The sequence below is a fragment of the Triturus cristatus genome, chromosome 5_2 (assembly GCF_964204655.1).
Source record: "Triturus cristatus chromosome 5_2, aTriCri1.1, whole genome shotgun sequence".
Lineage (NCBI taxonomy): Eukaryota > Metazoa > Chordata > Amphibia > Caudata > Salamandridae > Triturus > Triturus cristatus.
Window position 1 is genome coordinate 593,758,815 of NC_140588.1, and position 26,489 is coordinate 593,785,303.

The 26,489-nt window shown below is 45.0% G+C and overlaps 1 protein-coding gene across 1 annotated transcript in view; it reads right to left on the reverse strand.

Annotated features, from left to right (window-relative positions):
- Positions 1-24,442, reverse strand: part of GABRA3 (gamma-aminobutyric acid type A receptor subunit alpha3) — a 1,714,543-nt gene extending 1,690,101 nt beyond the window's left edge. Inside the window, exon 1 of the mRNA XM_085607670.1 lies at positions 24,062-24,442. The gene's annotated coding sequence lies outside the window, so the exon portion shown is untranslated. The remainder of the gene's footprint in view (positions 1-24,061) is intronic.
- Between the last annotated feature and the right edge of the window lie 2,047 nt (positions 24,443-26,489).

Below are 26,489 nucleotides of genomic sequence, written 5' to 3' on the forward strand. Positions count from 1 at the left end.
GGCCAGAATGCAATTTTTACAAATGGGACCATTAGGAACGTGTGATAAATGGTAGTGGAGGTCATGAAAATCAGTTTGGGCCGGGAAAAGGGTGTGGCCGGACACTATATTATATCCCAGAAAAGTTTGCACCTTTGCATCATGGTACATGCAGTGCACAATTTGTGCTCCCCTCTGTGTTGACTGTAGTGTCAACACTACAGTCAACACTAAGGGGAGCGCCCTTAGTGTTGACTGTAGTGTTGACACTACAGTCAACACTGAGGGGAGCGCAAATTGTACCATGATGCAAAGGAGCAAACTTTTCTGACTTATGATGTAGTGACTAAGCGGTCTGTATCATCCAGTTCCAAATCCCACCTTAAATTGTGCACATCATCACTCTGTGTTTGTCATAGAGTTCTATCCACAAGTTGGTACAATCAAATCTGTGTGGGCGGGGGCAGCCTGTGGGGTCCATGCACCCTGTGCAGGTTTTCTCAGCTTCTCTATTGGGCTTTAAGCATCCTATTGCTTGGCTCTATGGAGAACTGCGTATGGTCTGGGTGTTTTGAGGCAGTCCTCTGAGGACAGTAGTGAGGATTTGTGAGGGTTACATTGAAACCCCATAATACAGTTAGCGGTACTGGGTGGGTCTGTTGGGAAACTCTGAGGAACATACCAGCTTCAGGGCTTTGTGGTGTGGCATGGGGTGCAGTGCAAAACATGTGTCCTGCTCTTAGATTCCTGGGTCAGGAGGGTAGTGCAGCAAGCTGATGCAGACACAATGACAGTGAAAAGATGCTGTGGGAAACTGGCATGTGGTAAGGATGCATCTCTAGGCTTTAGGAGCTGTAGCTCATTCTAAAATGTTCCTGGGGTATATTAGCAAGACCGGCGATACCATGATCGCCGTTTTAGCGGCAGTAAACTGCCGCTAAAACGGCGATAATGGGCTTGCTAATATGCGTTATAGAATTCCAATAGAAGCCCAGGTTAGATGCCCTGCACATCTAACCTGGGCTTCTATTGGAATTCTATAACACATATTAGCAAGTACATTATCGACGTTTTAGCGGCAGTTTCCTGCCGCTAAAACGGTGTTTATTTTATCGCCGGTCTTGCTAATATGCCCCACGTTTTTTTGAGCAGTCATTTTCAGGTGCCTTAATCAGGAAACTCTGCTCCAACTTGGGAGCGTGAGTACAAGGGGCAGGCAACAAGAACAGGTCTCTTATCTGACAAGACATGTAAGAAAATGTCTGGCACTTGCAATCCAAGGAACAGCATGTGGCATCTATTGGTGGTGATCTGAAAACTGGAAAAGAGGAGGGAACAGAAGAAATGTCATCTGTGCTGTGGCTCTGAGCATGTGTCTGGGATGCCTGCAAGCGAGACAATTATAACAGCAGCAGCTCCCTGTCTCAGTCGCATCACTTTTACTCGAATCAATTGTGGACTGAAAACATTCTTCCACTGTATGTTTGCTTCCTCCTAATACTTTTGTTATAGTTTGATGCTTCTACTGTATTTGTCATAACACCTAAAGAAATAACTCGCATGCATGGTCTATAAAACACAAAATAAATGGACACCTGTCCCAAGTTTGCTATGTCAGGTACGATTTCATGACAACAGCTGTAACCACTTTAAAGCTTCTCATAACCATCCTTTTCTGGACCAATATAACTCCCTTTGGGGAAAGGATGAAGATCCTGACAGGAACATTATTTTCAAATATGTACTAGTTAATTAAGATAACACTTAGACCCCATTATGGTTTTTTTTATGACGTATGCAGGGGAGGTCTTACTGTACCTTAGCACTCTGCTATTCAGTTCTTTACACAAAGTAAGAGGCGTGATCAGATCGCACAAACGTAAACTTCACGTTGTTTCATGCAATACCTACTGCGCGCTACATTGACAAATTCCCATGTTTCAGTGTTCACCATTCATTTAACACACGATGGCACAGATTCACAAATGTTTGGTGCAATGCAGTGCAGCAACTAAAGATGCTACATAGAACTGCATCAAACAGAAAGGCAAGAACAGCCCCCTATCTATTAAGATATGAGGTTGTATTTCTCTCCTCCAGTGCTGGCACATATTCGACTGCCATGCGCCAATGCAACTACCCCTGCATCATGGTACAAGTGAGTGTGCATTCTGTCAAGCATAGGTTTTGTTCTGGAAGGTACCGGTCTAGTACAAATCCTTTGCTTCAGTTCCTTCCCACTTTATATGTGCACTGTACTGTGCAGTTCAAATATACAATTTGAAAGGTTTGTAGAAAAGAAAAGAAATGCTAGTAGGTAGGGATTTGCATTGCAACCCCTGGGTGAATAGATTGGAATGTCAGTCAGTCACAAAACTTTATTCGGCCAATCATGGCCATTAAATTACACATGATAAAAACGTTTAATAAATATAGCAGCATTCGAGAATACAGAACACATCAGAAGACAGGGGATAAAATACAGTTAGTTTCATGAAACACACTACATAGAAGACATGCCAATAATAAGATACCTAAATTAGATGAATAATTAAAAAAGTTTTTAAAAGGGTCAAATCCTAAAATACTGATATGAAAGGACAGAAATGTTACATTGAGCCATATTTGTTTTCAACACCCAGTGAAAGGCGGTAAACATTTCCCACTGACATGCAGATTGTCTCAATCTCCTGCCTTTGCAGTCTCGCCTTATACGAGATTGTATTTAAGGAGAGAAAAATAGGGCACACAAATCTCTTCCTTACATGAGCATATAGAGCGCAAAAAGCAGTAAAGTGCTATATGCTTTGAGTGGCAGTGTTATTACACACACAACTAGGCAGTGATTCTCCCAAGACTACGTCCGAGGTAAAGGAACTGTCAGGTGCAATGGGTTTAATCGTAGTCTTGTTAAATAAAACCTCAGGTCCCCATTCGGAAACCCAGATAGGTAAGGCTCACGCCCGTGTGTCAAGTTGATTGGATTAAAATAGGTGCTTACAAGCAGATTGTCAAAGACCGCCTGGTGGGCTCTCCCTTGCCGGTACTGATAAGCCTCCTTTACCCGGAGATAGCCCTGGAGTCAATACTTGCACGATTGTAGGCATAATTCTGCAGACCCAGTTCTAGGAAATCTTTTTTCATATATTTGAGCCAAGGTATGGTGAGAGCATTGTACAAAGAAAGGCAATCCTCCAGTACGTCCTTTGAGAGTTGGGCGTCAGGGTTCCCCCAAATCCTTAGCCATAAGAGTAGTGGTGACAGCTGTATCTTGTCCCCTACAGGTGTTACTGTATGGTGCAGTACAAATGTACAAATTGAAAGGTTTTTAGAAAAGAAAAGAAATGTTGGTAGGTAGATATATGCATCGCAACCCATGGGTGGTTGGATTGGAATGTCCATGTACCACCCATGGAATGCCCCCTTGAGACAAAGTTGCACAAAGAAGCTGATAGCTCTACTTACATTAGGCAAGTTTCCAAAGTAAGTCAGGGTTTGTGTTGGAAAGTAACTCTCAACACAACATTTTATGTTGTGTTTGCATCCCTTTTTCAATGAAAACCAGGAATAAAGTGTTGATAATTTCCCCGATGTTTACAGAACATGTTTTCGTACTCCATTTTCAAAGCGACAAGAAATAAATTACACTGTACTTTATGGTAATAATTTTAGCTAACATGGCACCCATAATGAAGAACATGTTAGGGGTATTCTGCCGTAAAGATCACAGATGAAATATGACCACTTCTGGTGCTGCAAAATAGCTAACTCACAGTTCCTCTTTTGGAAAAAACATCCCGAAGAGATTCCATAAATTAATTCCAATGCTCTATAAAGAGAGGCACAATTCTAAAATATCAAAATAATGCTTGGCCTCAGGATAACTTGGAATGAAACAGTATTTTACATTGTCACAGGTTGAATCACCTACATACACTGGTCACCTTGGTTGAAGGAACAGTAAGTGTATGACTACTTTGTTCTATTGGCTTATGTTGCTGCTGCACACCTCTTCCTTACCTCTGGCTTGAGAACACATGCCCATAACCCCACCCCCTTCTACACTGTCCGTTCCCTCTCCTCATGGAAGCTTTGTTGATCAGGACCCAGTATGCTTCTCATTTTACTATGTTGAACTTTAACACACTTGAAAGAAATTGGGTTACAAGTTGGGGAGTTGAAACCCTACTCAAGCAGCAACCACATTTCTCAGCAGGGTCAAACACAAGCAAAACCCAAATCAATGTCTGCTTGACCTTCTGGTAGCTGGGCACAAAAGCGGTCAGGCTTAACTTAGAGGCAATGTCTAAAGTATATATGCTGCACACAAACAATAATAAAATGAAAACACAAGAAAGGTCCTACACATATTTGAAAAAATAGCATACAAAAATAGAGTAAAATTTAATAAATTTTTTGATACCAAAACAACAAAAATCCAATCCAAAGCACAAAGCGTACACTCTGGGTATCTGGTCGCGGTGGACAGGACAAAGTCACAACTTCATACTGACCGTGATGCAGTGAGGCAAAATACAAAGACAAGTTATGCCCTCTGTACAAAGTACCTTAAACCCTGGGTGCGGAACGTTGCGATGTTCCGCCTCGAGGATAAGTTGTGCAGTGGAAGTTCCAAGGAGCTGCAGGGCTGCTATGCAAGGCACTGCATCATGGATGCATCGTGCTGTGGTCGTTTTGAGGAGCTGCGGGGCCCTGCATCAAGGATGTGTTGCACAGCAGTTCTGATGCTGGGCTATAAGGAGATTTGTTGCTCTGCATCAGTTCTGCTAGGTCTATAGTTGGGCAGGTACAGCACCTTCAGGCCCACATCTAAGGGTCCAGGACTGGGGTGACACCACCTGGTGGTAGGACACACAGAAAACAGAGTCCAGGTGGATGGTTCAAGGTGGTTGGAGCATTTTATCTCACCACTGAGGCTCCCTGAGGCTCTGATCTGGCCAGCCATCTAGCCTCTGGAGTCACACATGTTGTCCTGGGTTTAAGATATAGGTCCAGTCCTTCTGAGGCAGCAAAGCAGCAGCGCATCAGGGCCGTCGGGCAGCACAGTAGCAGGGCAGAGAAGTAACAGTCCTTCTTGCAGCAGAGCAGCACAGCAGTCCTTCTTCTGAGTCTTCCACATGTCTAGATGTGTAATGAAGTTGGGTCTGAGCATCCACGATTTTTTCTTGATGCCACCTTTAAAGTAGGAGAAGTTTCTAGAAGGTTACGCCTCCAGAAGTTTCTGGAAGTTCCTGCCTCCCTCTCCTGGCCCTAGCTTGTCTGAGGGCGCAAAATATTAAAGTAAAACCCTTGTGAATTTGATGATGCAGAATCTTTGTGATGCCCAAGTGTGGTAGGTGACAAATCTGCACCACTGTCAAGTCAGAATTGGCCCATCCTGCCAGCACCTATTCCCCATTTGCCTCACTGTCTCAGAGCAATAAACAAAGACCAACTGCCAGCTACACCTCGTCATGTGACCCAAAACACAGGCTGCAGGCACAAAATGGTTCCTTTCTAAATTGGCATTTTCAGAATTGTGCCTTATAAAGTCCAACTTTACTGTTAAAGAGGGCTTTATATTAAAATTCTTTAGACACCAAACACAATATTCCTACCTGCTCTCTATTGAAATTTATAGCTTATTAGATATGATAAGGTAGTCCAATGTTATTCTATGAGAGACAGACCTTACAGTAGTGACAAACAAATTTAGGAGTTTTTCACTACCAGGACATGTAACAGTCAAACGTACATGTCCAACTTTTTAAAAACAGTGCAGCCTGCCCTGCAGGCTGTTTAGGGCTTATTCTAGGAGCGACTTTTACGTATTAAAAAGGAAGGTTTAGGCCTGGCAAAAACTTTATTTTGCCAAGCCAAAATGACAGTTTAAACTGCACACCCAGACTGCAATGGCAGGCCTGAGAAATGTTTAAAAGGCTACTTAAGTGGGTGGCACAATGATTGCTACAGGGCCACTATTATCATTTAATTTACAGATCCTGGGTACAAGTAGTACCACTTTTCTACGAGCTTATAAGTAAATTAAATGTGCCAATTGGGTGGAAGCCAATGTTACCATGTTTTAAGGAGAGAGCACAGTCACTTTAGTACTGGTTATCAGTGGTAAATTATGTGGAGCCCTAAGGCCAGCCAAAACAGGAGGACTCAGAGCAAAAAGTTGGCGGAAAACCACACCAAAAATGTCAGGTCCAACAACGCTCTTCTGACACCATGACAAGTGACTTGTGCATGCATTTTGCATCAGTAAAGGCGGGGCAAAATTTTTGTCTACTTAAGAAGAAGACTAGGCCAATGTTCTGAGACATAGAAAAGTGCTGGACTTACATAAAAGACTGCACTCATATGCAACCTTTTCTGCGGAGCAACAAACAAATATTACATTGTAGGCCGGGACACTGGAATTATGCGATTTTGTGGCTGCTGTGATTTTTGGATAATTATACATTTGCCGCATTTGCCACATAATCCATCATCTGCTGTATATTCTGCAGATTTTAACAAAAAAATGTGTTTCTAGTTCAAACAGTTCAGAGGTTACTAAAAATGCAGCAACGTGCTGCCACGCGGTGGAAGACCCTTTGCAAAGCTTGACTGGTCATGTTGTGTGTCTTTTGCTTTCTCGCCCTAAGTGCGCCAGGTATGCCCAGACGTGGGTCCTGGGCTCACTGTGCCACTGGAATCAAGCTATCCTGGCTGAAGAGGGGTGAAACCCCGAATCCGGTCCTAGGATGCTTGTTTCCGGTCCTGGCTTGGCAGTGTGGGCTGGACTGTTCCCATGAGGCACAGGGTCAAGACTGATTTGCATATGGCCAGGTCTAACCTGGGGTGGCATGGTGAGCAAAAGAATGATGGATTTAACCCAGATCTCTTGACTGGGGGTGAATGTGTTGATTTGTTCTGCATTCCGTCCATCAATTGTGTGTCTTTTGCTTTCTCACCCTAAGTGCGCCAGGTAGGCCCAGACGTGGGTCCTGGGCTCACTGTGCCAATGGAATCAAGCTATCCTGGTTGAAGAGGGGTGAAACCCCGAAACCGGTCCTAGGATGCTTGTTTCTGGTCCAGGGAGGACCTGGCTTGGCAGTTCAGGCTGGACTGTTCCCATGAGGCACAGGGTCAAGACTGATTTGCATATGGCTGGGTTCAAACTGGAATGACATGGTGAGCTTTAAAAATGATGGATTTAGGCCCAGATCTCTGTACTGGGGTGAATGTATGACATTGTTCTGCATTCTGTCCATCAATTGTTGTTTTTGCATTTGTCACCCCGAGTGAAAAGGGTATGCCCAGACGTGGGTCCCTTGCTCTCCATGCCACTGGAAATCAAGCAAGCCTGGCTGAAGACGGCTGAAATGCCAGAAACCGGTCCTAGGATGCTTGTTTCCAGTCCAGGGAGGACCTGGCTTGGCAGTTTGGGCTGGACTGTTCTCATGAGGCACAGGGTCAATACTGATTTGCATATGGCCATGTCTAAACTGGGATGGCATGGTGAACAAAAGAATGATGGATTTACCCAGATCTCTTGACTGGGGGTGAATGTTTTGATTTGTTCTGCATTCTGTCCATCAATTGTGTGCCTTTTGCTATTGGAATATATTTGGGTGTTAAACTGGTACTATTAAGATGCAACCAATGCCCAGACAGAGTTACCAAGTTTAAAAACGACCAAATAATGAAGTAATACTATTACAAAATGTGCTGCATTATACTGCATATTTTGCCTTTTCTTGCTGCATAATTTTCTCAACCCTGCTGCATAATTTGGCCCTCTGCTGTTGCATAATTCCAGAGGCCCTGATTGTAAGTTGTAAGTAAATTTGTGAATTTTAATATGATGTTACTAACAGGAAGATAACAATTCAATTATTAAATTACTTGCAGTGTAATGTGTGACTGATGGCGACCTCTTTTCCTAAATGAGGGATCTTTCATTTGTAGCCGGAAGTCTTCGGTGACAGATATGGGCTACTCTCGTGTATAAATATATACATGCATGCGATCAGATATGCAAACATGATTAGGCAAAAGAATCATTGTTTCTCAGACTTGACATTAGCAAAAACAATTGTTACATTTGTATGTATTTTACTGGCAGCAACCATGAACCGTGTAATGCATTTCATACATATTAGGCTGCATTCGGTAAATCCAAATATCATTTTTTACAATCGCTGTTGCACAGCACAAGAAGGCAATCATGCCTTGCTGGGACTAAAACTATCTCATTAATACCCTCTGTCCTTCTAACCTAATTATTCAATCTTCATTCATTGCGGTGGGGCTGGAGTCTTATTAATGTTAGAGAAACAGTAAGTGAGAAACAATTCTCTGCCACTGACCACAGGGGGCAAAATAATCTTCCAGCTAACATCAGGCACCCTCAAAAAATAACCTTTAGACCTAGTTCCTACCTGTAGGGAGTCGGACTGTGATGCTATGGGTGAGAAAGGGAACAGTCCTCATTTGAGCTGTTGTTAAGCTCCCATCAATGCTAGAAAAACATGACCAACAGAGTTAAACTGGTTTCTAGGAGGCTTTACTGGCTCGCCTTTGGTACCTGTCCTTGACTGAAGTAGCAAAACCTTTCTCAGAGAAACGGCCAGTGGTATTTTGTGCAACAATTAACAAATCAACTAAACAGTTCAGAAAGAATGACCTTAAAATACCTAAACTATGTTAGCTAAAAAAAATAGAATTTTAATAGAAAATCAGATGTTAGGTACAAGAGTTATAAATTTAACAATGCCTCCCCCCACACACACATACGAACATGCACACAGAAAAGCAATGAAGACGCAAGTTCATTGCTGTCCAATGGAAAATATAAAAAATTATAACAAACACAGTCTTCTTCATGCAGTTGAGCTGACCAATGTGCATTCTATGGCTAACCTCCATGTGAATGCAGTTAGATACAAACATTATGTGTTTCTACCATGGCACCACAAATTCTAATGTGATGATTAGGCGTGCCAAGTGTGGGAAAACAGCAAAGTTGAATCTGCTAATCGTGTGTCTATTTCAGAGAGAATTTAAACATTGACCCTGGTCCACCACTGGAAGTTTTTAAAAAGTTCTGGTGAAATATTTCACTGAAGAAAATGCCTCAGATCTTAACAACTGACTCCTCGGACAGCTCAAAACTCGGGTTTCAAGATCAAAATTCTAGTACAGTCTGGTGACCTGGAATTCTTTCAGGCAGGCAATAACTCCTTCTGTCGCTGGACCTTTGGCACACTGCAGCCCCCGAAAGGACGTTACACATTGGCATACATGCTTCACTGGCAGGACTGGATACCCTCTAGCAAACTGGGTCCGCACGTGACTGGTACCACCAACTTAAGCAATAGGAATTGGCAACTGAATAGGAGATATCTATCTTCAGAGGTGTCTGACAGGCAAGCAGAATTACCCTTACTTAGCAAGCAGGGAAATCTTTCCTCTCCAATTCAACACTCATTGTCTTCTTTAGAGTGGGTCTGTAGGGTTTTTGAAGGGTAAACCAGTCTGTCATTGTTAGGAAGATCTACCCAAACCTAATAACATTTTCAAGTTCTTCTTTTACAGTTTTTCAGCAAAGCAATGTATTTCCAGTCCTGTTTAGATGCGTTGCAGTATCAAAGCTATCCCACAGTTAAATGCACCACAAAATCCACAATAGTGAATTCTGGTCTTGGCAATGAAGAGCTTTATCCTGCATTCCAACTAATTCCAGTCCTTCTGGATCAGCACCCTGTGCTTCAGTGGAAATCTTCCTTTACCCTCAGATGCCTATTTTCTTTTTCATAGTTGCCACCTCATCAGGGTACTAAAGGCCTGGAAACACACATTGAAGAAGTTGACCATCAACACTTTGCTTCTCCTTGTGTGACCCCTCAGGTTTCATCTATCTTTAATGCAATTTAATGTTCCTCTGTGACCTTTGGTTTCAATTCTTTACCACCACAGCTTATTTTTTATAGGTGTTGCAGATAGTTTTCAGAAAGTCAGCACTCTACAGTCACAGTGAATTCAAAGCTGTTTTTATATATGGTCCATCCATATTAGCAAGGTTCTCCCAGAGTATCCTTTCACCAGAATTCAGACAAGTAACAAGGAGCCTGATGTCCTAAAGGATTATGCAATTGTAAACCTTGTGATTCACAAAATCACTACCTTACCTAACACAAATCCGTATTTAGTGCGTGCAAAACCCATTTTAAAAGTCAGAAAAGTTACTTTGAGAATCATAAAATGGGTTCTAGGATCCATACCAAATCGCAATTTAAAAGGGTGTGAAAGAGGTGTTTCTTCCAAATTGTGATCTGTAATCTATGTATCAATGGTTTGCAACCACATTTAGAGTCACAAACATTGACCCGTTGCAATAAGTGAAACACAAAAGGAAAGGGGGCCCTTTAGGACCGGCTTTCCCCTTTGACAATCGTGTTGGCAGCATCAGAGGGAGTAGGCAGTGGTCCAAAGGATCACTGTCTGCTCCTTCTGAAGTTTTCCCAAACCGGACCCTTTTTTGGGGGAGAAAAAGCAGTGCTGGTTTCTGTAAGGAAATCGGTTTGCAAAAAAACAAAAGTTGGCAAGCATTGCTATGATGGCCTGCTATCCCTTGAAGGCCACCAAACATGTATTTCCAGTTCATTCAGCAACCCCTTGCTAAGGTGATTTCACCAATCGTTCTAAAATACATAGGTTGGATCATAAAATCAGACTCCATTCACAAAATATTGGTGCACAAATTGCTATCACTTTTTGCAAATGGACTCTAGGTACATCATGCCGAAATTATAGTCACAGAATAAGTTTTTCAGCAACTTTTTCTTTATACCATAAACATCCTAGTGAAAGTCATATTTGAGTTAGTTTAGCCTTGCTTTAATACTGCTGCCAAGTAGACCGTAAAATGCTATGGGGCAGATTTACAAGAAACTGACGCATCTGTATAGATACGTTAGTTTCCTCATGCCTGCATGAAAAACCCTTGCGCCACCATAGATGTGGCTTATTTACAATACAGCGCAGTATGGCGCAAGGACTGACAAATGCGTCAGAAATTCAGACGCATCTTTTGGCGGAAAAGTCATGCATTGCTGGAGTCGTGTCGCAAGCACGATGAAACTCCAGCAATGCATTTTGTGGCCTATTCCCACTACTCTGTGTCACTCCTTACGCCTGCTTCAAGCAGGCGTAAGGTTTTGACGCAGTGGCGTCCTAAAAGTGACGCATTGAAATCTTGTAAATTTCACTGCGTCACTTTTTATAAGGCTTTCCTGCATGGGAACGCCTACGCTGCATACATTATACCTGACGCAGGTATAATGTCACGCAGGGCTTTACAACGTGACGCATCTCCCTAGATGCATCCCGTTGTAAATTTGCCGCATTTTTTATGCCGCTGTTGAGTCACAAAAGTGACCCAACTGCAGCGTAAAAGGGAGGCAGGGGCTTGTAAATCTGCCCCTATCTATTTTTCCTGTGCATAACTGACAATTTTCCAGTCTACAGTGCCTTATTCTTTAAAAAAATAGAAATCATCTATTTACAAAAATGTAGGACTTAAATAGTAGGTAGATTTCTGTACTGAAATACAATGCTTCTATAGTGGACAAAGCGTCACTATCACTAGTGATTTCCAATCGCAGTTGGAATTAAATGCATATTGTTAATCTTGGTCAACAAAAGTGCTGATGTCCATGAATGATTTCTTGCTTATTTACTACGCTCCTCAACTTTGAAACTTCTCAAAATGACTAATATCTGCACTGTCCCCCCAGAACTTTCTTTATTCAGATACTGAAGTTCTGAGATTCCTTTCAGTATATTTGTTCCAATAGAATCATAAACAATTCTTTAAATACCAAAAGATTATGTTCAGTTCACTACATTCTGCACTGTGGAAGCAATTAAATGCCCAGTGTGCCGAGTACGATATTTATACTCACTCAATATTCTCTTACTCCCTCAGGCATTCACTTACTTATTCAGTCATTCAATGACTCACTCGCCCATCCACTCACTCTCAGCATTACACAAGCTCTCAAACTCACTCATAAACTTAGCCTGGCACTCACATGATCACTTCTCACTCATTTGCTCACTCATTCATGCATTCAATTCTTAATTTGCTCATTCATTTACAAAGTTGCTCACTCACCCATTCGCAAGCCCACTGAGATAGAGATGTTTAAAGGAGCCAGGCAGAATCTTCAATTTCCGCCAATCTTTGAATCAATGCAGACTTTTTCCATCATCAAAGAAAATAATCAGATGTGATCCATTTCCATAAGGTTTGAACAGCATTAGCCATGTGAATCACCACAGTCCAAGAACTCTTTAACCAGCAGCAACATGTTGAGTTATGTTGGCATTTCTGTGTCTGTTTAAAATGTAAATCTCACTTCTCGCCCAGAGTCTGGCTACACAGTGTCACAATCAGCAGGCCTCAGATTTTAAAATTGGACTTTAAATCTCAGATTGATTTCACAACCTAATAATCTTGAATTATCAAGTAATGCATTCAATTGTAAACCAACAAAAAGTAAAAAGACACATAGGGCTTGATTTAGATCTAGGTGGGTGGGTTACTCCATCACAACGGTGACGTATATCCCGTCTGCCGAAATATAAATCCTATTATATCCTATGGAACTTATATTTCGGTGGACAGGATATGCGTCAGTGATGTGACGGAGTAACCCGTCCACCACGATCTAAATCAGATCCTCTAGGATTAATGGCAGCTGATTTGATCCCAAACACTCCTGTACGACATTTGAAATAGAGCAACATGTTAAAATATTTACATTTAGATTGTAACGTACCCTACTGGGCAGTTTTTCAGTGTGATAAAATTGTCTTGCATAGCACAATTGTAGACTTTCGTCTATGACTTTATCATCAATGCCAGGAGTAAACATGGGATGGTAGAACAGTACATTTCAGAAAGTTCAGCTATTCGGGCTCTTCTTTCTTTTGCGCCAGTGGAAAACATGACTTGACAGTGCATTTTAGGATCTGGTGTTCTAGGTAGACTTTATCTTTTGTGCCATGTAAATATGGCCTGACAGTTCCTTTTTAGAGTGATTGCTTGCTAGGGGTAGATTGTATTTGCTGTGGAGATGTAAATATAGCAGGACACTACAGTACATTTTTAGAGTGATATGATGTTGTGCGTAGACGTTCTCTTCAGCGACATTGGTATCAATTAAAGCACATTACATTTCAGGGTGGTTGTGGGTTGTGGGTATATATTCTCTTCTAAAAATGACTTGGCGCTGTATTTTTGGTATTATTGTTGTTGGTTGACTTTCATGTCTGACCTTGCTTAGGCATAAAAGGACTGTATGCTTTTAGAATCACTGCATAATCTGAGCTGGCTCTCTCTTCTGTCTCAGCTATAAACATCACAGAATAGTATATTTGTGGGGTGACTGCATGCCCTGGGTATGCTCCCTCTTCTGCACCCGGTAAAAATGACTTGGCAGTGCATTTCTAGGATGATTGCATGTTCAGGGTAGATTTTTTGTTTCTGCGCCACGTGTAGACACGACATGGGCGTGCACTTTAGGGTTGTTGTGTGTTCTGAAATGGCTTTCTTGTCCGACCTGGTATATACCAAAGGGTTATACATGTTTCGATCCCTGCATTTTTTGAGTTGACTTTCTCTTCTGCCTTAGTGATAACCATCACAGAACGGTCCATGTTGGGGGTGATTACATACCCTGCATGTGCTTTCTCTTCTGCCTTAGTGATAACCATCACAGAACGGTCCATGTTGGGGGTGATTACATACCCTGCATGTGCTCTCTCTTCTGCCTTAGTGATAACCATCACAGAACGGTCCATGTTGGGGGTGATTACATACCCTGCATGTGCTTTCTCTTCTGCCTTAGTGATAACCATCACAGAACGGTCCATGTTGGGGGTGATTACCTACCCTGCATGTGCTTTCTCTTCTGCCTTAGTGATAACCATCACAGAACGGTCCATGTTGGGGGTGATTACATACCCTGCATGTGCTCTCTCTTCTGCCTTAGTGATAACCATCACAGAACGGTCCATGTTGGGGGTGATTACATACCCTGCATGTGCTCTCTCTTCTGCTTTAGTGATAACCATCACAGAACGGTCCATGTTGGGGGTGATTACCTACCCTGCATGTGCTTTCTCTTCTGCCTTAGTGATAATCATCACAGAACGGTCCATGTTGGGGGTGATTACATACCCTGCATGTGCTTTCTCTTCTGCCTTAGTGATAACCATCACAGAACGGTCCATGTTGGGGGTGATTACATACCCTGCATGGGCTCTCTCTTCTGCCTTAGTGATAACCATCACAGAACGGTCCATGTTGGGGGTGATTACATACCCTGCATGGGCTCTCTCTTCTGCCTTAGTGATAACCATCACAGAACGGTCCATGTTGGGGGTGATTACATACCCTGCATGTGCTCCAGAACGGTCCAGGTTGGGGGTGATTACATACCCTGCATGTGCTCTCTCTTCTGCCTTAGTAATAACCATCACAGAACGGTCCATGTTGGGGGTGATTACATACCCTGCATGTGCTTTCTCTTCTGCCTTAGTGATAACCATCACAGAACGGTCCATGTTGCGGGTGATTACATACCCTGCATGTGCTTTCTCTTCTGCCTTAGTGATAACCATCACAGAACGGTCCATGTTGGGGGTGATTACATAGCCTGCATGTGCTCTATCTTCTGCCTTAGTGATAACCATCACAGAACGGTCCATGTTGGGAGTGATTACATACCCTGCATGTGCTCTCTCTTCTGCCTTAGTGATAACCATCACAGAACGGTCCATGCTGGGGGTGATTACATTTAGTGATAACCATCACAGAACGGTCCATGTTGGGTGGATTACATACCCTGCATGTGCTCTCCCTTCTGCCTTAGTGATAACCATCACAAAACGGTCCATGTTGGGGATGATTACATTTAGTGATAACCATCACAGAACGGTCCATGTTGGGGGTGATTACATACCCTGCATGTGCTTTCTCTTTTCCGTTAGTGATAACCATCACAGAACGGTCCATGTTGGGGGTGATTACATACCCTGCATGTGCTCTCTCTTCTGCCTTAGTGATAACCATCACAGAACGGTCCATGTTGGGGGTGATTACATACCCTGCATGTGCTCTCTCTTCTGCCTTAGTGATAACCATCACAGAACGGTCCATGTTGGGGGTGATTACATACCCTGCATGTGCTCCAGAACGGTCCATGTTGGGGGTGATTACATACCCTGCATGTGCTCTCTCTTCTGCCTTAGTGATAACCATCACAGAACGGTCTATGTTGGGTGTGATTACATTTAGTGATAACCATCACAGAACGGTCCATGTTGGGGGTGATTACATACCCTGCATGTGCTTTCTCTTTTGCCTTAGTGATAACCATCACAGAACGGTCCATGTTGGGGGTGATTACATACCCTGCATGTGCTCTCTCTTCTGCCTTAGTGATAACCATCACAGAACGGTCCATGTTGGGGGTGATTACATACCCTGCATGTGCTCTCTCTTCTGCCTTAGTGATAACCATCACAGAACGGTCCATGTTGGGGGTGATTACATACCCTGCATGTGCTCCAGAACGGTCCATGTTGGGGGTGATTACATACCCTGCATGTGCTCTCTCTTCTGCCTTAGTGATAACCATCACAGAACGGTCCATGTTGGGGGTGATTACATACCCTGCATGTGCTTTCTCTTCTGCCTTAGTGATAACCATCACAGAACGGTCCATGTTGGGGGTGATTACATACCCTGCATGTGCTTTCTCTTCTGCCTTAGTGATAACCATCACAGAACGGTCCATGTTGGGGGTGATTACATTTAGTGATAACCATCACAGAACGGTCCATGTTGGGTGGATTACATACCCTGCATGTGCTTTCTCTTCTGCCTTAGTGATAACCATCACAGAACGGTCCATGTTGGGGGTGATTACATACCCTGCATGGGCTCTCTCTTCTGCCTTAGTGATAACCATCACAGAACAGTCCATGTTGGGGGTGATTACATACCCTGCATGTGCTCTCTCTTCTGCCTTAGTGATAACCATCACAGAACGGTCCATGTTGGGGGTGATTACATTTAGTGATAACCATCACAGAACGGTCCATGTTGGGTGGATTACATACCCTGCATGTGCTCTCTCTTCTGCCTTAGTGATAACCATCACAGAACGGTCCATGTTGGGGATGATTACATTTAGTGATAACCATCACAGAACGGGCCATGTTGGGGGTGATTACATACCCTGCATGTGCTTTCTCTTTTGCCTTAGTGATAACCATCACAGAACGGTCCATGTTGGGGGTGATTACATACCCTGCATGTGCTCTCTCTTCTGCCTTAGTGATAACCATCACAGAACGGTCCATGTTGGGGGTGATTACATACCCTGCATGTGCTCTCTCTTCTGCCTTAGTGATAACCATCACAGAACGGTCCATGTTGGGGGTGATTACATACCCTGCATGTGCTCCAGAACGGTCCATGTTCGGGGTGATTACATACCCTGCATGTGCTCTCTCTTCTGCCTTAGTGATAACCATCACAGAACGGTCCATGTTGGGGGTGATTACATACCCTGCATGTGCTCTCTCTTCTGCCTTAGTGATAACCATCACAGAACGGTCCATGTTGGGGTTGATTACATACCCTGCATGTGCTTTCTCTTCTGCCTTAGTGATAACCATCACAGAACGGTCCATGTTGGGGGTGATTACATTTAGTGATAACCATCACAGAACGGTCCATGTTGGGTGGATTACATACCCTGCATGTGCTCTCTCTTCTGCCTTAGTGATAACCATCACAGAACGGTCCATGTTGGGGGTGATTACATACCCTGCATGGGCTCTCTCTTCTGCCTTAGTGATAACCATCACAGAACGGTCCATGTTGGGGGTGATTACATACCCTGCATGTGCTCTCTCTTCTGCCTTAGTGATAACCATCACAGAACGGTCCATGTTGGGGGTGATTACATTTAGTGATAACCATCACAGAACGGTCCATGTTGGGTGGATTACATACCCTGCATGTGCTCTCTCTTCTGCCTAAGTGATAACCATCACAGAACGGTCCATGTTGGGGATGATTACATTTAGTAATAACCATCACAGAACGGTCCATGTTGGGGGTGATTACATACCCTGCATGTGCTTTCTCTTTTGCCTTAGTGATAACCATCACAGAACGGTCCATGTTGGGGGTGATTACATACCCTGCATGTGCTCTCTCTTCTGCCTTAGTGATAACCATCACAGAACGGTCCATGTTGGGGGTGATTACATACCCTGCATGTGCTCTCTCTTCTGCCTTAGTGATAACCATCACAGAACGGTCCATGTTGGGGATGATTACATTTAGTGATAACCATCACAGAACGGTCCATGTTGGGGGTGATTACATACCCTGCATGTGCTCTCTCTTCTGCCTTAGTGATAACCATCACAGAACGGTCCATGTTGGGGGTGATTACATACCCTGCATGTGCTCTCTCTTCTGCCTTAGTGATAACCATCACAGAACGGTCCATGTTGGGGGTGATTACATACTCTGCATGTGCTCTCTCTTCTGCCTTAGTGATAACCATCACAGAACGGCACATGTTGGGGGTGATTACATACCCTCCATGTGCTCCAGAACGGTCCATGTTGGGGGTGATTACATACCCTGCATGGGCTCTCTCTTCTGCCTTAGTGATAACCATCACAGAACGGTCCATGTTGGGGGTGATTACATACCCTGCATGGGCTCTCTCTTCTGCCTTAGTGATAACCATCACAGAACGGTCCATGTTGGGGGTGATTACATACCCTGCATGGGCTCTCTCTTCTGCCTAAGTGACACTAATTCCCGAAGAGCTCATGGTTTAAGTGATTGCTTGCCCTGGCTTGGCTTTCTCTTCAGTGCAAGGATTAAACTTGAAATGACAGTGCATTTTGGATAACTGAATGCTCTGGGTTGGTTTTCTCTTTTATGCTACGGGTAATCATGAAGGGGGAATATGTTTTAGGAAGATTGCATGTTCTAGGGTGATTTTCCGTGTGCACTATGAGTAAACATGGCTGGACAGTACATTTTAGGACAATTCCATGATCGAGCTTGGCGTTCTCTTTTATGCATGGGTTAACATGACACAGCAGATAATTCACTGTAGGGTGCTTGTCCGTTCAGGGTGGCTTCTCTTCCGCTCCAAGGGTAAACTAGACAGGCCTGTGCACTTTGATTGCATGCTTTTGGTCAGACTTCTCTTCTGCGCCACGAGAACGCACGCCACGACAAGACAGTACATCTTTAGAGTGATTACATCTTCTAGATTAGCGTGTTTGTGTGTCAGGGCTAAACATGAAATGGCAGGACAGCGCCATTTTAAAATGAGTGCATATCTGAGTTTTGTTTTTCGTCTGTGCTGGGGTAAACAGAGCAGGACAGTACAATTCTAAACGATTGAATGCACTAGGTTGTTTTTTAGGTCTCGCCTGACCCAGCGCATGCGCTGGTCTGGCGAGACTTATTGAGAGGGCTCCAAAAAGTGCTACCAGGCCAGCCTAGAGCTACAGTGCATGTGCGCGGGCGCGCGCGCTGCGTTTTACCGCGATTACTTTCACTTTCGCGGCCACACGGCCGCTTTGCATAGCCAATAGGTCTCGCTTTTGGGAGTTGGGACCTTATAAGTATTTAGTTATGCAACTGTTGCATGGCTAAACACTTATAAGGTCCCAAAGGCGAGACCTATTGGCTATGCCAATGCTTGTTCTTTGTGTGCTGTGGGTAAACATGACACAGCATGACAGTTCATTTTAAGGTTGCCCGCTCGCGCTGGGTTGGCTTTTCCTTCTGTGTAGTCTGGGTAAACATGGCACAGCATGGCAGTTCATTTTTAGGTTGTCTGAATGCTCTGGGTTGGTTTTTCCTTTTGTGTTCTGTAAGTAAACATGACACAGCATGACAGTTCATTTTTAGGTTGCCCGCTCGCGCTGGGTTGGCTTTTCCTTCTGTGTAGTGTGGGTATACATGAAATAGCATGACAGTTCATTTTTAGGTTGCCTGCACGCGCTGGGTTGGCTTTTCCTTCTGTGTAGTGTGGGTATACATGAAATAGCATGACAGTTCATTTTTAGGTTGCCCGCTCGCGCTGGGTTGGCTTTTCCTTCTGTGTAGTGTGGGTATACATGAAATAGCATGACAGTTCATTTTTAGGTTGCCTGCACGCGCTGGGTTGGTTTTTCCTTTTGTGTTCTGTAAGTAAACATGACACAGCATGACAGTTTATTTTTAGGTTGCCTGCTCGCGCTGGGTTGGCTTTTCCTTCTGTGTAGTGTGGGTATACATGAAATAGCATGACAGTTCATTTTTAGGTTGCCTGCACGCGCTGGGTTGGTTTTTCCTTTTGTGTTCTTTAAGTAAACATGACACAGCATGACAGTTTATTTTTAGGTTGCCTGCTCGCGCTGGGTTGGCTTTTCCTTCTGTGTAGTGTGGGTATACATGAAATAGCATGACAGTTTATTTTTAGGTTGCCTGCTCGCGCTGGGTTGGCTTTTCCTTCTGTGTAGTGTGGGTATACATGAAATAGCATGACAGTTCATTTTTAGGTTGCCTGCACGCGCTGGGTTGGTTTTTCCTTTTGTGTTCTGTAAGTAAACATGACACAGCATGACAGTTTATTTTTAGGTTGCCTGCTCGCGCTGGGTTGGCTTTTCCTTCTGTGTAGTGTGGGTATACATGAAATAGCATGACAGTTCATTTTTAGGTTGCCTGCACGCGCTGGGTTGGTTTTTCCTTTTGTGTTCTGTAAGTAAACATGACACAGCATGACAGTTTATTTTTAGGTTGCCTGCTCGCGCTGGGTTGGCTTTTCCTTCTGTGTAGTGTGGGTATACATGAAATAGCATGACAGTTCATTTTTAGGTTGTCTGAATGCTCTGGATTGGCTTTTCCTTCTGTGCTGTGGGTAAACACGACAGATCATTTTTAGGTTGACTGCATGCTCCGGGTAAGTGTGTGGCCCATCTAATCGCTTTCTATTTGGGAGTAGTGAAAGGAACCAACAGAATGGCAATTCAATTGTTTTTACTTCAGATTGAAAATCTATTAAATAAATTCAAAATCCACAATAAAGTAATACAGGGAAGAAAAATGTCAGAAAATTATGCCCATGGCATGTTATTACTAGCACCCTAAGACAAAGTTCTAGCACACAGATATTAATTTTGAATCTCGTAGTAAGCCGTTTGAAGCTCGGTTCTCAAATAAGCGATGAATATTGGAGTTTTTCTGATGATGTCCACAATTCCTGAGAAACAACAAACATCCAGACCAAAATCTCCCCACTGCCAAGCTCAATTCATGTGGAACTGGCAATTCCAGAGAGATTCATTTATTTCCAATCACCAAATTGCAAGGGTTAGAGGAAGTGACATCACACACCCTTTGTCATGGGCAAGCTGGGCCCCGCCCCAAGTGTCTGTGGAGTAGCCAGTGCGTCTTGGGCCCTAGTGCGGGTAAGGAAATGGGTCTTGCAGCCGCTGTTTCAACTGCGAGATACAGCAATAATCGAGGTTCAGTGAGCCCCTCATGCCACTGAGCCCTGGCGCCCCTGCAGCTGCTGCACAAATGGAAGTTACACCGTGCGGAGTGCCAACCTTCAGAGGGGTACGCAGCGCTATCTGCATTAGGGTCATGGAGATAGTGGCCCCTTCTCACTTGGGCCCAATCTGCGCGTTTTATCTGCTGTAACCTATTCTTTACATGCTGGAGATGCCGTTTTTATTACCCACCAACCCCTTCCGTCTCCTCCCATCTCCCAATAAACCCCCTTCTTTCCGTCAACAATTGGGTACCACTACCGGCATGACGAAGCGAAGTCGAGAGTTGTTCAGGTGAGCTGGGGAGGAGTGAAGATCTTTGTGTTCAGACTGAGAGGCCGGTCAGTCACGGTTATGATCTAACCATCCCGTGACCGGCCTGAGAACACAAGAGGGACTGTCTCGTGCCACCTGCCTCGGTTTATTCATTAGCAACTGCGAGGGTGCTGAATTCTTCCCACCCTGGCGATATGCGCGCAAAGGCCGTCTCTGCCCTTTGTGGCTTTGTCCCTGATGACATCACAGGACTGGAACCCTATTCCTGCCTTTGGGCTCTTTACAGCCTCTTCTTTGCAGGTAAAGGCCTAAAAAGAGCGAGGGGTGGAAACTGTACGGAGTACGCAGGGTTCACGAGGGCCCTGTTGAGTTTGCTCCTGCTCCTCCCTTTACGGCCCCTGGGATCAAGGGTAGCAAGTGTAGTGCAGCAAGGTAGCAGCTGCGACCCTCCTGACCCCTAAATGATGCCCAGGGGGAGATCTGCATTGGAGCGTGAAGCTCGACCATATTATTTCTTATCAAAAGCAACCCTCCTGAAGTAACTCGGATTAAAATAGAGGTATCTTCCATAAACTCTGAAAGAACTAGAAATAAAACCAGCCTCCCTTTCCCGTCTACTGCGGATCAGTGCTGTAACTGGAAAGCACAGCACAGCTTCGTGCAACTTCACGCTGCAGTCTTTCGCATGCAGAGCAAGCCCAAAAGCGGTGTGTGGGGGGGTGAGGGGGGGGGAGGTCCGGGTTACGACAGGGACAGGATATCTCTAGCCCCCATGATTCGAATCAGTCGCCTCCAACACCCGAAACACTGCTGAAGATCTGTGCCTGTCGTCTAAAAAGACCCAGCCAGTCCTCGGTGGGGCAGCTGGACTTACACTCTGCAGGATTGGGGGGTTTGTGTGGGTCTCTGGTCCAAACGTGCAGCGGGATCCTCGTTGTATGTGACACTAGCGCAATTTAGATAGAGAGAGCTGGATGCAAAGAATGTAATTAAATACATATCCGGTTGAGCAGAGCGGCTTCTCATTCACAGGTATGTGTAATAAACGATAGTAACACCCAGCCCCCACCTCCGGAAGGCAGATACGAACTGTGCACCCCAACCCCTCGCAGTGAGTGTGATAAATACTCTTAACGCACCTCGCTTGCCCCCAGCTTAGTAAAAGGTTGAAAAAAACGATTAGAAGCTGAGATCCAAAGAGGCTCGAGCCACTACCCCTCCCAGCCGAAGACCAATTACAAGCATGTGCCGTTTATCACAAAGCCCGCCGTGCCCTGCTTGCCCTGCCCGAGATTGGAGCTGGCGGCTTTGTGTGTCACCCTGTCTCACATGTCGCCTCCTCACACAGCAGCGTTTACCTCTCTCTCTGGAGCCTGGACACTGCGGGCCTCCCACCGCCCCCCGCGTGCTCCATCATCCCACCACACGCCCCGAGAGCGGCCACCCATGGGCACAGCCCCCGATCGATGCCCTCTCCGCCCCTGTGAGCAGGCTCGACAGCCATGCAGCTCTCGGCACCGAAACACTCCCGCGCTCGGCACAGGCAGCCAGACTGTGCTGCCAATCATAGGACGATGCGGTCACGAAGTGCTCACTTTCAGGCGTTCTAAGGGCACTGCTGGCATCACAGGTGTTCTAAGACACTGCCTGCATCACAGTATCCCGGAGCTATGCTGCCATCGTGTCCTGTGAGGAGGGAACTCACTGCAGACGCGCGCGTGGTACAGTGAAGCCGCATCCGTGGACAAGGCGCAGCGGCTGCGAGACATTCACTCTCCCAGCAGAAGCTGCGCGTTTCCCTCCACTGCAGTAGACTTTCAAGCAAGTGTAAGCAGCAGCACAGGGAGCGATGGGAAGTGCCACCAGACTGCTCCATGCACAAGTGACTCCAGCTGACGGAGCCCACATCCAAGCCAAGCTGCTTGGAGCGCTCTTTTCTCAGCCAACGCTGGAGAGAGCACCAAATATTGGCTTTTTTTAGGCACCCACATCTCTCAGAAAGAGGCGGTATAATACGCCGCATTTGCTACTTTCATTAACAAAGCCAGAGACGATCAGGTGTCTAAAGAATATTTCAGGAAAGTGGCAACATTGCCAGAACGGAAAATAAACCTGTTTAAGCACACGAACCACAGACGCGCGAGTGCGCGCGCGCACACACACATAAACACAGAAGCGTGACAGTTGTTCTGACGCGTCCAGGTGCATGCACCTGTATTCATTTGTATGCATGCGCATTAATATAAATGAATATGCATCACTACGAATTAATATGCATACTTATGAGTATTTGCACCTGTATATATGTATATGAATTGCGCAAAATGTATATATGACTACACATTTGACTCGCGTATATATGTATATAGAAAGTATTGAGATATATATAGACAAATATAGCTGTACACCCCCGTATAATATACACACATGAATGCAGATTCACCATACCTACGCATAGCTCTCATTAACGGACGCACACGTGCATTGCTTCTAATTAATACATGATTAAATGACCTCATAGTTTACAGCTTTGCTTTTTGCTCTGCAAATGTGTATCGTTACCGTTATAAAATGCTAAATAATTGCATCTTCGGGGTTCTGAGACACCAAATCTATTTTCTGACCCCAAGAAAGGAGTTTTCGTTCTTTTTAAATACGAATTCCTCTTTTTCATGGTGTCTAAATTCATCAACGCAGCACTTTGGCTGCAAAGGAGTCCAATTTCCGCTTGGCAAAGCCATTGTTTACAACTTTTCTGTGCACTTGCTCTTGTGTGGTGAGCGAGGGGGCTTCTGAATAAAACCCAGAGAATAAGTGTTCCGTCGAACAAAGCCTTTATTTTCAAATGGAGACCACATTTGCGGGTGAAGTTAAGGAAACATCAGTCCACCCTTACGTCTCATGCCATATTTCTTTGTGGAGGTTTTCAGTACATCTTGGTCTGCTATTTACCAATAAAGTGCCGCTTTGGCCCCTTTTCAAACGAGACAACGCCGACAAATTAGCTTTACGTGACACTTGTGGGGGTGTATTACGACCACTAACCGCCAGCCTGCAGCACCACAAGCCCACACGCCACCCCAAAAGCCCGGCCTCTTTCCTGCCCACATACATTCACACCTGCACACGGACACAAGAAGGAACATGCATCGCTCCTTACCCGCCTCTGCACTCCCCTCCCGGAGCCCGCGCGGGACACGCGGTAAGAAGCACCTGTGCAAGTTCGTGGGTGCTTTGTTTGGGCTCAGAAGTAGTTTTTGCTTTGATTCTTTGTTGAGGAGCGGAGGTCTCCCCTCTTTCTTTCCACCTTGGGTGACTCCTTTGATTCTGAGTTTGTTGGCAGCAGGGCTGAGATGCTGGCGCGGTGCCTACGGGTGCAGTGGCCGGGACGGCGGAGAGGGGGGCATTTTGTGCTTCACTTGACGGCAGAGTGTTTTATCCTCTCAGATGTGCCTGGCGCGCGCAGGCAGAGGGGAGCGCGGGGAGGCGCGACCAAAGGTACTACAGAGGCGCACTGCCTGCGTGTCTCCGTCGCCGTTCTGAGATGGGTGATGTAAAATGAAATGCCGCCTCCTCCTCCCTCTTCCTCCTCCACTCATTCTCATTTCCCCCTCCCTGCGTTTATACACCCCTCTGCCCCCCGCCTCCTCCGCTCCCTGTCCAGTCTCTGGGGGAGGGTTTTACAACCCTGTCTGAGCGGATCCCGTCTTCTCACGGAGCGCTGAGACAGAAAATACACATCATCCACACATCATCCGCAGCCAGGCTGATAGCAGACGCCAGAGGATTCCCCTGCCCACCCACTCGCTCCCCGCCGAGACCCTTCCGAGCCGGGGGAGCCGCGGCATCCCGGAGGCGGCAGCAGGCAGCAGGCTGGTGCAGGAACACTGGGCCGGGCGGCGGGCACCTGTTCGCACCAGGGCTATTTAGACGTGTCTAAGGCACTCGGCTCGGTTATGGGGCAGACCTCGTCGAATCTGGCGGGCATTGTGCTCTGCCGGGCTCAGGGATGATTGCAGTTGCTAAAATTGATGGAAAGCAATCATCTTTCTCATGAGCAGCGTATAACAAGACGATTGAAATAAGAGCCCGTCCAGGATGAAGTAAATGCTGTTGAGGCGAAAATGCCTTCTCCAGTGCTCTTGCGTCGTGTCCATTCTAATAGTATCACTTATTCCATGTAGCGCTTCATGCCGCACCCCTGCTTTTTCTATGCACTATATAGAACAGATGGCGCTATTACTCGAGGTACAGGACTCGAGTTACCGACCTCGGGAGGATGGAAAGCTGATTCTGCCTTTCCAGGATTCCTATCTTTTGACCTACAGATCACAGCAGACGTCAACAGTTAATATTCAATGCATCTAGAAACTCTTTCGAGTAGGAGGGCAACATACTATCTATCAGTTTATTTATGTATCCACGAATTTTTTTGTATATACCTGTAATCACTTTAGATCTAAAATTCATAAGCAAAGTCTGTCCTTCTGTGGGGAATTATTCTCCAAGCATTGGAATTTTTTCAAAATGTTCTTTATTTCAAACTAGTTTTCAATAATTTTTGGCAGAGCAGCCAACTTTTTTCATCTGTTATAGGGACTTCATCAGGATTAAAGAATAATTATTCTTAATACGATTCAAATAGTAAGCAGGAACTTGCATTTGCCCAACACGTTAATTTTTTACGTTTTTAATGGATTGAAATTTTTGAGAAGTGAATGGATGACATCACAGAAATGAGTTATGAAAAAGTTTGCCCTGATGAAGACCCTATAAGCAATGAAATGCGTTGGCTGGGTCTGCCAAAAAATGACTGAAAGCTAGTTTGAAATAAACAACATTTTGAAAAAATTACAATGTTAGGAGAATAATTCTCAACAAAAGGTGAGACTTTGCTTATGAACTTTGGATCTAAAGTGATTAGAGCTATATACAAAAAATCATGGATATATGATTGAACTGACAGACAGTATGTTGCCCTCCTACCAAAAAGAGTTTTTGATTTATTGTTGAGTTTTGCGTGCAGTTGAACAGTGTCAGCTCCTCTGCAATGATGGAGGAGCGTCACTCCACTGCCTGGCTCACAGCCAGCTAATAAAAAAAAAAGAATAATTCTTGCATCGTTTTATTTTGCATTTGGCTGCTCTGCGCACTTAGGTTTCTCTAGCCTTACCTGAGCAGGGCGTCTTCCTAGCCCGCTCAGGCCAATCCCTGTGCTGCTCTGCAGCATGGGGATTGGATGGAAGTCTGTCCCAGGGGCTGCAGGGAACAGGAAGAGGAGAGGCGGAACAACGGGATTGGATGGGAGTCTGTCCCAGGGGCTGCTGGGTCCAAGAAGAGGAGAGGCGGCACGACGCATTGCTGGGGGCGGCCGGCATCTAAAGGTCAGTAAAAAAAAAATATTTATAGTATTTCTAATGCCTCCCACGCTCCCCCTCCCACGTTCCCTCCACCCGCTCACCACTCTTTGTTTGTGGTGGCCGCCACTGCACTCGAAACTCTAGGAGTAGGCACAAGATACGTAGGAATTTTGAGATATTGACCAGTACAGATTGAAGGATCTGATATCCTTGCATATTTAGGATTGA